This window comes from Hylaeus anthracinus, unplaced genomic scaffold, assembly GCF_026225885.1.
Source record: "Hylaeus anthracinus isolate JK02 unplaced genomic scaffold, UHH_iyHylAnth1.0_haploid 11994, whole genome shotgun sequence".
NCBI classification, from domain to species: domain Eukaryota; kingdom Metazoa; phylum Arthropoda; class Insecta; order Hymenoptera; family Colletidae; genus Hylaeus; species Hylaeus anthracinus.
The window spans coordinates 13,214,916-13,229,752 of NW_026534341.1; the positions used below are offsets into that span (position 1 = coordinate 13,214,916).

Here is a 14,837-nt window from a genome sequence, read left to right on the forward strand (position 1 = left end):
AATTATTGCGTCTGGCAAATGAAGAACAGGTGATTTTTTTTTGGCGTCGATGTGTCGTGGTCTCGCATGCATCAACCGTATTTTTCTTTGATATTTTATTACACAACAGCATGTTCATAACAGAAATAAGACATCTACGTTACGAAAATGTCACAGCACCATTGAAGATAATTATTTTTGCGCCAAATCTGACAATTGCTATTAGAATTTTTGCGGTAGAGTGTTATTCGTGTTTACTCCGATTTGAAAAACTGCGCACTATAGGGTTAAAAATTGGTTCTAGAATGTACATGTTTTAGTGAACGCCAAGACGGTGTTATAAAGTAAACAAATCTCCTTTCACATAAGTATAACATTTGAGAAACATACGAAAAGATGCACGTAAAATGGAACAAAAAATAATTATCGTAATTGTCCGTTCTTCAATATTAACTCTTTGGGGCACGGTGGGATTAAAAGTCTGCCACCTTTTTGATGGACCGTAATGCATGGTGGGACATTTTTAATCCCACCTAGAAATTTTGCAATAGCTGCATGTGTATAGGTTTATATTTCGTCTTATTTACGTAAAGCAGTTGGTAATATATTCATCCAATGTTACAAATGTATGCACTTATGTTGGCAACTTTTAACATACTAATACCGGTTCAACAATTGTTGTAAGCGGAAGGTTTATTGCGATAATATTTCTTTCCTGATTTTATGTGAAAAATCGTAGAGGTAATTAGAGGTCAATCAGAAGTTAATCAGAGGTTAATTTATATAAAAATTAGTTCTATATAAACAAGTGAAGTGTTTTATAATAAAAACTAAAGATTAAATTTGAACCTATGTGGCACGGTGGGACTATTTGAGTCCCGCCCTCTAACAACAAATTCGATTAAATAATTATTATTTTGTTATTTTATGTTATTTATATTTATGTTATTTTATATTATTTTGTTAAATTATGTGATACCTTTATTAATAAAAATATAAAAATTTTGTTTGATTTAAAACGCAATAAAATTTCTGTGCAACATGGGTCTATTTTATGACTTGAATTCCTGTGCCGCAAAGAGTTAACACACGTGTAATCGTCAAAGGCTGTGTAAAAAGGTGAAGTATAAGATACATATGTATCTAAGTATTTACACGTAGCAGATATCGTATATGTATGTACCACGATATTTGTCCCTACAAACCAAACAATGTTTTCCTGTCACATTGTTTCTTATTACAGAAAGCACCCGAGATGTTTAAGTTGACAGAGTTAGGTCGAACATCTTGTATACGATAACGTCTATAATTTTCTCAATTGTGTACCTTATAGAGGTTCATAAATCCAGCGATACGTTTCGAGCAGAGTATCGTATACTTGTAGAGTATTTAGAAAGAGTTATTAGGCATCGATGCGGGGGAATTATTATTAGCGATGATCAAAGGGTAGTTTTCGCGTCACGACCGTACGTGTTCGTATGTACATCTTAGCTTCGGAAAATCGTTAACGAACGTGGCAAATGACCTCGGGACAGCGGGGAAGGATGACGGAGAAATTGGCGATCGTCCATTTCGTTTTCGTCGTTTCTATAAACTGGCGTCTCTCGATATGCCGATGCTGCAACTTGGCTTCTCCTGTGTTTCCTTTCACCCTCGTACGTCGCGATCGATAAAATTTCAATTAAAACAGTGTCCGACCATTATTGACACCTGCACATTATTTCGAATGAATGTACAACCAATTTTCTCCGTGGACATGCGTATCGTTCCATGGACTTACACGCTCAGCCATATTTAATCTTCACAAAATTAAGAGGGTGGAACTACTGTTTATTTTCTGGGACAATGTTCGTGATCTTTTCGCAGCCGAAGTATTTGCCATAAACTTTATTTGTATATGTGTATAGTAGATCTTGTTAAATTTATAGCTGTTCTGCTTGATTTGTTTCGATGTTGGAAGACTTTAAAGAGCGAATAGTGAAAATGGAGCTAAAATAAAATTAGAATAAAATTTTTTTTTCTTTTAAAGTGTATTTGGTATCCATCTATATAAATTTGTTGAACAATTACTATTCGTGTATTTCTGCAGTCACAGTAGATCTACAATATTTATTTTGGCTTCTGCTTAAATTAACACTATTTCAGTCTTCTTTTCTTGACTAAACGTGTTCAACGTTACCGAGATGAATAAAGCATTAGCGTTAGCACGGCAGAAGGTTATAGTTAAGTTTGTGGTTTTCAGTTTTGACACGATGCTTTGAGACGAATAATACGTAGGTAGCTCGTTTACGAACGTTAGAAGCAGTCACACCACAAGTTTCTTCAATCAAACTTGTAAACTACGCCCACTACCTTTTTGAATCGAAAATATTTCCAAACCAATGGAAATCACATCGAATAGTTATTTTAGAATAAATCGAAAATTCCACAGAATATATAAACATAATTCCACTATAAGAGAAAAACCGAATAGTTTTGTCCTCTTGTATTTTTTTTAATTGTTAATAGCAACGAAGATATTAAGGAGACGAAAGTAAAAAGACCACCCTGTATAATTTAAAAATCTATAACCTTCTCAAGTCACGTAATTATTAACTGCATTTCTGAAGCCTGTACTTGCACTTTACTTGTATAGAACTAATTTTTATATAAATTAACTTACCTGTACGATTTTTCACATAAAACCAGGAAAGAAATATTATCGCAATAAACCTTCCGCTTACAACAATTGTTGAACCGGTATTAGTATGTTAAAAGTTGCCAACATAAGTGCATACATTTGTAACATTGGATGAATATATTACCAACTGCTTTACGTAAATAAGACGAAATATAAACCTATACACATGCAGCTATTGCAAAATTTCTAGGTGGGATTAAAAATGTCCCACCATGCATTACGGTCCATCAAAAAGGTGGCAGACTTTTAATCCCACCGTGCCCCAAAGAGTTAAAGAAGAAATGAGAAATGAATAAAGAGATCAACTATTTCTAACACACAATTTATTGTATTAGAATACAGTTTATACGTTCACAGAACGCATGGCAGAAAGTCTTGTGACAAATTTAAATAACGAGAAAATGATCGAGAGGAGAAGAGAGAAAAAGATAGATCGCCGGCTTCCCTTAGTTTCTTTTCCACGCGGTGAACTGGTATTTAGTCTCGTTCCGGCGTTTCAGTGATTCAGTGTATCCGTGACAGCCGGCTGGTCACAAGGTCCGGCGGTCCGGTGGTCCGGTCGTTCGCATCGTCTCGAGTTCACGTTGGTTCACGTCGGCGTCGCGTAGCACGGGGCGCCGCGATCCGCCAACGCGTTTTTACCGTCGTTCTCGCGTTTGTAGGTTATGTCATTGTGCGTGCATGCCGTTTATTGTTACCCACGAGGACGATATCGAGCCTCAACATCGGAGGTGGAAGAATGCCGAGCCTCGTCGCATTCGGTAGACGTTGGAGAGTCGGCAGCGACGATCTACTGTTCCCGGCCGCCACCTTGGCTTCCATTCACCTATTCGAGTGAGTGCGTTTATACACAAACGTTCCTTGGTCGTTTATTCGCGCGGTTATCAATTTCGAAGCTGTCGCTTTGCTGTATTTATAAAACGCGAATCGTTCGAACGTTATCGACAGATAAATTTATCCGACACGTGTACTTCCCGCCTTTCATATCATTTTTTCTCTGATCGACTTTGAACGTCGGAACGACGCCGAACCGCGGACGCTCCGAGTTCGACTTTGACATTTGAATTTCGGGGAGAGAATGGCGCGGAAGACTTTTATGTTGTCTGCATGATTCAATCGTTGTGGGACAAACGAAACGCCTTGTTAAAGGTAATACCGGTATTAGGTAATTATTCTACGATTATAAGTGATCAGTGATCGATGATTAAACCACAATTCCACGGCTTCTCGGTGGAGGTCTAAATAGATAACAGGGATAATTTTCGGGCGCGGTAGATAAGGAAGGGTTAGGTTTATCTTGTTGATTAAAAATTAAGGTGCTTTTATACATCAAAAAAATATTTTAAAAAATTCAAAGAAATAGTACTCATTATTATTATTATTATTGTTTTTTTTTCACAATTTTTAACTTCCCAATAAATAGGGAAGTTATTGCATTTGCCCCTAAAATGAAAAATCGATTTTTTAGCAGATGTCCATGTTTCAAGGTCATTGGAGTAAGTTTAGCCTACTTTTAACAAATTGTTAGCGCGCGCGCGCGCGCGTGTGTGTGTGTGTGTAAACAAATTTTTCGTTAACGTTTTCTAAAAAACTAATAGCGTGATCAAAATTATCGATGATGCAATGGATGTGTATCAATCTAACTTAGAGCTGATTAGATTTTGTTCTCATTCGGTCCAGTACTTTTTTAGTTTTTTTTTTTTAAGAAAACTTAAGTCAATAACGCAATCTAGATCGGAGAACATAAATTTATGAGCGAATAACTAAACCGAAATAATATATGTACATATATTACTATTATTACATTTGTATGTATATGTATACACATACAGGGTGCTCCAAAAGTATGGAAACAGTTAAATATTTCCAAAATGGAACATTTGTGAGAAAAATGGTTTAGAGAAATGTTTTAGGGTTTCAAAAATTCTATTGAACGATCGTGTCCCTTTGACCTTCAGAGAACCAGTCAAAGTTACGTCAAGGTCAACATGATTTTTTTAATGGAACACCTCATTTTTTATCATGTACTGTGAAAGCCGGCTATGAGACCTTTTCAAAACACTAGTTTCAAACATTTTCTTCATTCGTGATAGATGACGCTGTAATCGGAAATCGGAAAGTTTCTTGTGTGGCCCGTAAAGGGTCGCACGTAAAATAAACATGAATAGCTATATGAATTAAGCGAGCAAGAACAACCCCACTCGCGAGCTCGCGGCGCGAGCGAGCAACAAACCAGCCAGTTTCACAATTTTGTCTTCATGCTTAATACCTAAATACGCACAGAATACTTTATTCGATTTCAATATTCGGTACATTTTAATCTAGATAAGAAATAACGAATACATTGGCTCCGAATAAAAATCAAAATTTTATATAAATAAATAACTAGACCATAACGATAGATTTTTTAAAGATATTTTTTGTAAATTTACGAAAGTATCGATGAAAAGGCTTCGGTGTTCACTCGTTTATGATTTCACGATTTAATCATCTGCGTCATCAACGCGCCACGTAAAAATACTGAAATATAATATAACAGACATTTTCGAAAAATGTATGAACAAATTAATGCCTCTCGTTGCATTGTTTGCACGTTGTTAATCCGAAACCGAGTAAAATGGGATCGTGTTAACAAAGAATTGAAGGTATTTCGATTACAAAGTCCGAATTTGTCCATTCCTGCTATCGGATGACACAACAAATATATGTTTAGAGAGCGTCATTTAAAAAAAGTATGTTTCAAACACGTGAACTGTAGATGGTCTCAATGCATTTTTCAATAGGTGTTGCAATGAATCATTATTTATCCCCAGTATCTATCACTTATGTATAAAGTACGACGAAACTTGTATGGAATATTCATTGGATATTTTCGAACAAACAAGTTGCATATGAGTCACGACCTATATTCGAAAGTCCATTAAAATTCAAATGTGTTACAAATGTAGTTTATTTCATCGAACATCGATAACGACGATTGATATCTCTCATTAACTTTGAACGATGTAAATACAACCAAAATCACGATTGCAACTACAATATTAATTCGATGTAGATCTACGAAGTTTACGTGTAATCGTAGGTTCGGAGTTCTAAATTAAAAATAAAATTCAATTTGATGATTATTTCCATGACTCGCGATCATAAACACGGCAGGGAAAGCTAATAATGGTTTGGCTGTAGCGCTGAACTTATCCATTGATATTTATTTAATTCTCTTTTGGAAGTTTTTGTTACGGTGTACGAGAGAGAATAATACAAATATAGGTCGAGAAGAAACGTACAGTGGGTATGGAATGTATTCGTACACCGATCAATTTCCCAAAAAACTTTTGTGTGAAATTGTACTTTCTTAACTTCTTTTTTGTAATCAATGATATTTTACATATTCTCGGAAATCTCTAGAATATAGTCCAAACAACATTTACTAGTTAATGTAATTTCGGAAATTAACAAAAAAATGCGAAAAGTGGGTAAAAGTATAGAAGCAATAAGTACTTGGACGATTCTTATGACGAACCATTTACAGTAGAGTTTGTAACGTAAACGCATCAGTTTATTGCTCCGTACGAATTAGAAAACATCAAATTTCCAGTAAAGTACTTCTAAACAGTTGTGCGAATACTTATTGCTTCAACATTTCCATCGATTAATTGGTTTTTTCTTGTTAATTTCGCAACATTCATAAATAGTTTTTTTTTTGTAATCTATCTATTCTAGAGATTTCCGAGAATATGTAAAATGCCATTGTTTATAAATATAAGTTAATAAATTACAATTTTACATAGTATTTTTGGAAATTGATTAGTGTAAGAATACTTTCTACTCCCACTGTAGGTACCATTTTGTTCCACAATCATTTTACATTTTAAGTGATGTATACATGTTATTTGTTTTCAACCATTCCGATATTTTCAGACCTGTACCACTTACCAAAAATTGACAAAGACTTTCCAGACAACCCGATTGATAAATCACGAACACCCAGATTTTCAGTTTTACACAATTAATGACACCGACAGGGTTTCCCAACCCCTTCCAATCTCCACCTTTTATAAATTTTATTCGTCTTTGTAATCTTCATTCTTCGTGATTGTTCTTAGTAAAAATATCTTAAATTCTTCTTAAATAAATCAAATTTCTTCGCTGTAATATGTATAAAATATTACGCTGAATGTGATTCATTTGTAGCATACTTTATACAATAATTATAATAAGGGAAATCGTAATGAACGACAACAAAATTAATAGAATCTTCAATCGAACACTTTTAATAGCGACGGTCTACAAAAGAGAAAGGAAACTTGAAAAAATCAAAAAGCATGTCATCGAAGTCGAGATCATTTTACTCGTAATTGCCTGAACATGTTAATTCCGACGAGGATGTAAAATATTCAGGATTTCACGAAACAGCCGACGGTAACGGGAATACATGGTCAACGAGGCATGTTATTGAATTCAAACATCAATTGTTGCTCGAATTAATGACTTTTCCTCTGCAATTCCAATATATACGAGTAACAAAGCTTTCGTCGAGTTTTCTTCGCTCGGAGTTTTGTAATACTCGCACTTTAGTTTTGCTTTTTACCAGTTTTAGGTTTACAGCAATCTGTAAACTGTATTTTTATTAATTTTTGTTTTTATATTACTAATAATCAAGCCGTTCATTGCACAAATCGATTAACTCCATAAAACAGAAAGTTGAGAAATGCGATGAAATAATGTACTTTGTTTTTTAAAATTCCCATTATAATATAAATCCAAATAAATATTGTAGAATGCGTAAATACAGATATAGCTTTCATCTAACGATGTACCGATAGAAATATAGGATATACTTATTAGCCATATTTCTATCACCCATACAGTGGGTGTAGAAAGTATCCGTACACCGATCAATTTCCAAAAACTTAGTTTTTATTATCAATGATATTCTGCATACTCTTGGAATTCTCTAGAATAGACACAGTACAAAAAAATTAGTTATTTATATAAAGTAACGAAATTTAAATTAACTAAATGTTGACGTTATTCGGGATGGGATTTTCTTCCATTTCCCTATTTACTGGAAATTTCCTGCTTTTTAATTTGTACGAAGCAATAAACTGATATGTTTATGTTACAAACTCAATTGTAAACAGTTCGTCAATAAGAACAGTACGAATACTTGCTTCTATATTTCTAACGATTTTTCGTATTTTCTTGTTAATTTCGCAAACTACATATATAAACTAATAATTGTTGTTTGGACTATATCTATTCTAGATTTCCAAGAATATGTAGAAATTCATTGATTATAAAAATAGAAGTTAATAAACTAAAATTTCACACAAAACGTTTTGAGAAATTGATCGGTATACGAATACATTCTACACCCACTGCATATAAATCACAGAGCCTTTCCATAACAAACTAAATTAATCCTGAAGATGAGCTGTTAATGAAAACAAATCTACACAAGGCTCGTGAATTTAACGAATTTGCAAGAATAAGTATTAATTTAAATTCAACAGAAATGAGTTTCAGTTGTATAGAAACAAAGTGTTAGGTTCCTAAAAATCTCATCAAAGAAACTACTAATTCGATTCAGAAAACTTGTTGAAGTGCAAAGGTTAATAGGAATGCTAAGAATACGTAGTTTTCGTTCCATCGAGAATCGGCAAAAGGCATTGACGAAAGTACTCCATAAGGATCAATACGTCAGGCACAACGCGTGCAATGGTCTCGCTCGTGAATGGCCCGTTACACCCTCTCGCACAAGCTATGAATCATTTAAGGTTCACCCTATATATCCATCCCCATTCAACGCCATTGTGTTTACGCGCATTACGTGCTGTAAACCGTGCGCAGCGAAGCTCGTCTTTTTTGCCTGACGTCGATGGAAATCGTACCGATGGTCCGTTTGTTTCGTAATTTTACAACCCTCCCTTTGATGGCAGGGGACGAAGGTGTCACACTTTGAGGGAAAACTTACGTCTCGTTCCTTTCGTGGAATAGACCGTCATCGACATTTTCCACGCGCAATGGGACATGTTTTAAAAAACTCTCAACGTTGGCATTTGTAATCGAACCCTTTTGCACTCTGCGCCATCTCGTAGCAAAATGTGCGAACAGAAATCGCATTATATTAAGTAGTCTAACTTTGAAGACGTATCTTTTTTGCTATTATTAGACTTGATTATAAATTCTTATAGCTTTCTTGAAGCGCTGAGAACACTGCAAACTTAAAAGATCTTTCAGAAGGGGCTTCAGAATTTTGTTTTTTAATATATTCAATATATCCTATGATGTATTATACAGGGTGGTCCACCTAAGTAAGCCCACTAAAAAATAATTAAAAAAATAACTTAAAAAAATAAGTAAAAAAAATAATTTGTATGCTACTTGAATGATTTGAAAAAACCATTCTATTGCAAAAGATTTCTTTTTTCTAGGGTAATTTTTTTCGGTGTTTACAAGGTTATCGATGCTTTTTTGCGTATAAATGTATAATTTTTGTTATCGCATCGTGTAGATGATGTAAAAATACGTTCAGATATGTACATTACACGACCTTGAAATGACCTTTGAGTTCAAAAATTAAATGGAAACAAAAAATTGTTGTCTGTCGAGACTTTACAGACGAAGACGTCGTTCGGGAATCTGTAAGAGTAAATAAAAATGTTCACTATTACAAAACCCCATTAAGAAATTTGTAATACTTTTTGACGAACCTATTCTTTAAACTGTCATTGTAATAGATGTTCGAAATGGTGTCCCTCCTCATTGATACATTTTTTGAAACATAGAATAAGCGACTCTCTGGCCTTTTCAAATGTTCTGGGATTAATTGCAGCACAAGCTGTTATTATTCTGTATTTCATGTCCTTTAGCGTTTTTGGTTGTGCACAATAAAAGAACTTCTTTTAAATGTCCCCATAAGAAATAATCCATAGACGTGAGATCTGGTGATCGCGGTGGCCACGCTACACGTCCAGTACGTCCAATCCAAGAATTTGGATATTTTGTATCTAAAATTTGTCTTACAAGACGTGTAGAATGGGCCGGACAACCATCGTGCTGATACCACATTCTTCCACGAATGTCTAATGGTACATCATTTAAAAGCATCTCTAACTCATCTTGCAAGAATGTTACATACTTTTGTCGATTTAATGTACCATTTATGAAATAAGGACCAATTATTTGGTTATTCAAGATATCGCACCAGACATTTACGGTCCAAGGCCTCTGCCTATCCACTTGTTTTAACCATCGTGGATTTTCCAGTGACCAATAATGCATGTTGCTCAAATTTAATTGCCCATGATTGGTGAAAAATGCCTCGTCGGTAAACAACATTCTTTCAAAAAACGATTCATCGTTTTCATATTACTGTAAACCTTACTGACAAAAATTCAGGCGATTTTCAAAATCACGTCCACGAAGATCCTGATGGAGAGACACATGATACGGATGAAATTTTTGTTCATGAAGTGTTCGTATTATGCTTGTTTTGAAAATATTAGTTACCCGTTCCAATTGTCGTGTACTAACATGCGGATTTTCGGCAACTTTTTCCATAATAAATCTCGTATTTAATTGGTTTGTAACATTATGTAGTATGTAACATAAATAGATATTTAGGTGGCCTTACTTAGGTGGATCATCCATATATTGTAATATGTGTTAAATATGTTCAATTGGTATACTTTAAAGAAAGTGTACGCCACGTTGATAGGCATATTTTATTATTAAAAACAAAACGTTGAAGCCTCTTTTAGGAAACCCTTTAATTCGTACTCTTTCCTCGTGACGCCTGTTCATATATTTTTCTCTAAATCTCTGTACATACGCGATATTTTGTCATCCGAATCCAAAATGTCCACGCTTCCATCCAAATCATATTTATAAGTCAACAAGTATCGTTTCTTCAGTATTATCTAATCGTAAATTAACTAATCGTAACGATTGAATAAAAGTTGGAACAGATTCGAACAAATTATCTCGAGTTTACTTGCAACGAAACTCTTCGATAAGATAATTAACTTGTAGGATCTGTCCCGATTGGTATAAAATATATATGTATAAACGGAATTAAGAGCAAAGATATTCCTTATCGGGTTTAAGAGCAAATTAAGTACAGAGACTTAATAATTTACTTCGATGTTTTGGTTGTGTTCAAATTCTTCTTTTCTTTTCTAAATATGTATTTAGAATTTTTAAATATTTAGAAGAAGTATTTAGAATAAGTCATTGAAAAGTTATTGAAGGGAATTCAAACTGAAACGTTGATATAATTGATTAAATATAAAAAGTAATGAATATTTTGAACAACATTATCGCTAGATTTTCTTATTTAAAGTATTAAAATCAATGCAGGTAGCAAATATTCTTTCCTTCATTATTAAATTATCTAATAATATATAAATTATTAAATGTTTCTACGTTCTTTACTTTGATAAGGTATCAGAATATCACAGAGGCGTTACTAAAACAGAATTGTTCGTATATCGGTCAAAGCGTGATGAAAAATGTAAAATTTATCACAGCAGACATTAGTATACGTACGTTGGTTTCGCTACGGGACATTTATCAGGTGTTTCGTATTTGTTAACCCATTTACCTCCGAATTATGCATGCATCTATTTCTCCTTTCTCCTTTCTCGCGTGCCATTCAAGTGGGAATAATTAATTCATTCTTGTGTCATTGTCGTACGTTGTCTAAGTAAACTACGAAACTATTCTAGTTAGGAAACTTCTATTTATAATGCTTCTTCGTTGTATAACATTGCAGAGCATACGATTTTTACATATTGCTGTCAACTATTTATAAACGAGACAAAACGAAGAAAAATATCGGTCAATAACGTGTCTCTAGAGGTGTGGCAAATAAGAGGAATCGATTTAGCAGAATCACTGCTAATAAGTGGACAGACACTCGCAAACAATCTACTACGAATATTCCCAAACAGCACAATAATAATAATGCCCACTTATACAAAATAGAATATTCATATCGTTATACTTGAACTGTGGATGTTTATCTAAATTCATATTTTTACAGATATAGAAAAAACATTGGAACTTGAACGAAAGTATTATCCTCTAAACCGTGTGATGTGTACATTATCGCTGATATTTCATATACATATTTTTGCATTTCTGCACGTTCCAATGATCGCGTAAAACATCTCCCACGGGTCGCGTGCACGTGTATCGAATACTATTTTTTCTCCGATGTGCAAGCATCTAAATATAAGTCCAGGCCTACAAGCCGCCACGATTTAGAATGCACTTAAGCACGAACTACTGTCACGCTGAAGTTGCGCAATCGGATTCATCATCGATCAAACATTTCCGCGAACGATCGTCAGTCTGTTTTCTGTAATCGTCGATTCGCAGACTAAACATACACGCACGTGATTCATTTTTATCGATATTAGCTTTCGTAGCGTCTGTCGTGTGCCTTGGAACGACGAATTCGATAGTCGAAAATTTGTGCGAAAATCGATCGACGACTTACCAAGACCAGAGTTTACATATTCGAGTGCTGTACAAAGGTTTGTACTTCGAATGGAAGAGATACGGTTATGTTGTATTCTTTCCTATCTTTAGGATACAGAGGATTTTGATGATTTCGTCTGTTGCAGTTACTTAACTTAAGCTGTACAGTATGTATAAGATTCTTTTCTTTAATTAGGATGAGGGGATGTAAATAAAGACATAATTGAACAAAATGCAAGTATTTAATTGAAATAAAATAATAAAAAATAAAGGTTTTAGAACGATGCTCTTCGGTAGTTCACAGTTAAAAATGTGAAATACAGTGGGTGTATTCGTACACCGATCAATTTCTCAAAACACTTTTGTGTGAAATTGTAGTTTTCTTAATTTCTTTTTTTGTAATCAATGATATTTTACATATTCTCGGAAATCTCTAGAATGTAGTCCAAACAACATTTACTAGTCAATATAATTTGTGAAATTGACAAAAAAATGCGAAAAGTGGGTAAAAGTATAGAAGCAATAAGTATTTGTACGATTCTTATGACGAACCATTTACAGTAGAGTTTGTAACGTAAACACGTTAGTTTATTGCTTGGTACGAATTAGAAAACATCAAATTTCTAGTAAAGTACTTTTAAAAAAGGCTCTAATAGAGGAATGGAAAAAGATCCCACTTCGAATAACTAATAATTTAGTTAAGGCCCCATAACACAGTGCCCGCGCGGTAAGTGGGTGTATTTTTAATCATTTTTTTACAGCAAACGATGAATGTTTTTTTTTTTCATTGATACTTCTATCCAATATATACATAAATAAGACACTACACAAATTTTCTTATCCAAATATTACGAATAGTTTGCGGTGTACGCCGCTACACTCTGACGAACTTGCTGCTTGGTGGTTGACAGCGATTAGGCTATACGGTTCATTTGAAGAAAAAATAAAATATATATTTATAAACTAGACATATAGGTTTACAGCACCACGTAGGGATTTCTTTGTAAAGGGTCCTCTTCTATTTTATTTTTATTCATAAAGAATAAAAATTGTCTGTGAAAATGGGAAAATGGAATAAATTACAATTTTACATAGTTCTTTTGGAAATTGATCGGTGTACAAATACTTTCTACACCCACTGTATATGATTCTCGAAATCATGCTTTCGAGTAACGCTCACTACAACTATATTAATTATTACGAGAAAGCTTCTCACTCGAACTTCCAGTATTAGGTATTTGATAATATCTACGTTTAAAGGATCCTGCGCTCGCAGTCCTTATCAATGATTGGAAAAAAATGTCTGGACGTCCGTTTGGAAACTGATTTCGACGTTTCAGCGTTGCGGGTAGTCTTATCGGGGTCCTGCAGAAGCTCTGATATCGAAGTTTGTCCCCGTTCATTGTCCTTGCGTACTTTATGTTCGTACCACAGATGTACGAGTACAATTCTTTCTTTTTTAATTGGTCAGCTAACTATGGGCAGTCCTCCAGCTTATACCCTCAAGCCTCAATTATTGATTCGACAATATAGCACGAACAAAAGGGGTATATAGTTTTTGTCAGTGAAATTCACGATGACTAATTAAAAAAGTTTATGTAGTGTCATCAAGCAAACTTGCTTTGCGTTTCGATGGAGGGTAAACTAACTCGAAAAGTTTCGTTATTAAACGATAGTATATTCACGTTTAAATGTCAGTTTTAACGGTTATATTTATTACCTTTCATGAAAATCAAATTTTTATTGTGGTGTCATACCTATCGATCGAAACTGAGATTGTAAACGCTTCTGATTGCATTCGAGAGTTAATAAATATTAGTTAATCTTAGTCGATCGAAAGGCAAACTGTTTGAAATAAAGAACGTTTATATCGCCATAAATTTCGTTCGAAATTCATACTTCGCGACTACTGTAATTTTAACATAAACTTTAGCGTCCTTTGTCGAGAGAGTTTGTGCTTCTCAAGTGTTCGAGTTTAGTTCTATGTAAATATTCGGCGTCAAGTATGTCGTAATGAAACGAAGAATGTTTAATCGCGTTCAACATAGATTCAATCCTCACAGTTGTTGAACGGTAGTCAATTTTAACGTTATAATAACATTATTTTTGAAAGATAAATGTGTCTTCCTGTGAGCCAAGAAACTATGAAGCGAAAGGCAATCATTTACGCGTTTGTTCGCGGATTATCCATTATAAAATAAACTTATTTTTCATTTAAATGGATTTCGAAATGTAGATAAAAAAAAGCTGATACAGAAACGGGCCAATCTTATGGAAATTTTAACACGAAAACTAAGTAATGCAGAAAGTTCAAATTTTAATACATGAATATATACATTTTTAAGTTTGATGTAAAATTTCTGAAGACATAATTCAATGTGTATATAGTCATGTATTTAAATTTGAACTTTCTACATTATATGGTTTTTGCATTATATCTTTGATGCTTTATAGAAAAGACTAAAAGCAAAATTGTATGTTTCTCAGGAAAAGGAATATTTAAAAAAAATGTAATACATCTTATAAATTGTTTTACAAATACTATTCTCTTACTCTTATGTACGAGAATCAAATAAAATTGAAAATTTACGAACCGAATTCAAGTTTTTGATATTTTGTGTAACTATATTTTAACCTTTTCAGACCTGGCGTTCACAATTCAAAACACACAATTTAAAAATTACCGACACTA

At 33.8% G+C, this 14,837-nt stretch overlaps 1 protein-coding gene across 7 annotated transcripts in view; it reads left to right on the forward strand.

Annotated features, from left to right (window-relative positions):
- Positions 1 to 14,837, forward strand: part of LOC128888527 (diacylglycerol lipase-alpha) — a 113,879-nt gene that overhangs the window by 7,406 nt on the left and 91,636 nt on the right. The gene's annotated exons all lie outside the window — the stretch shown is intronic.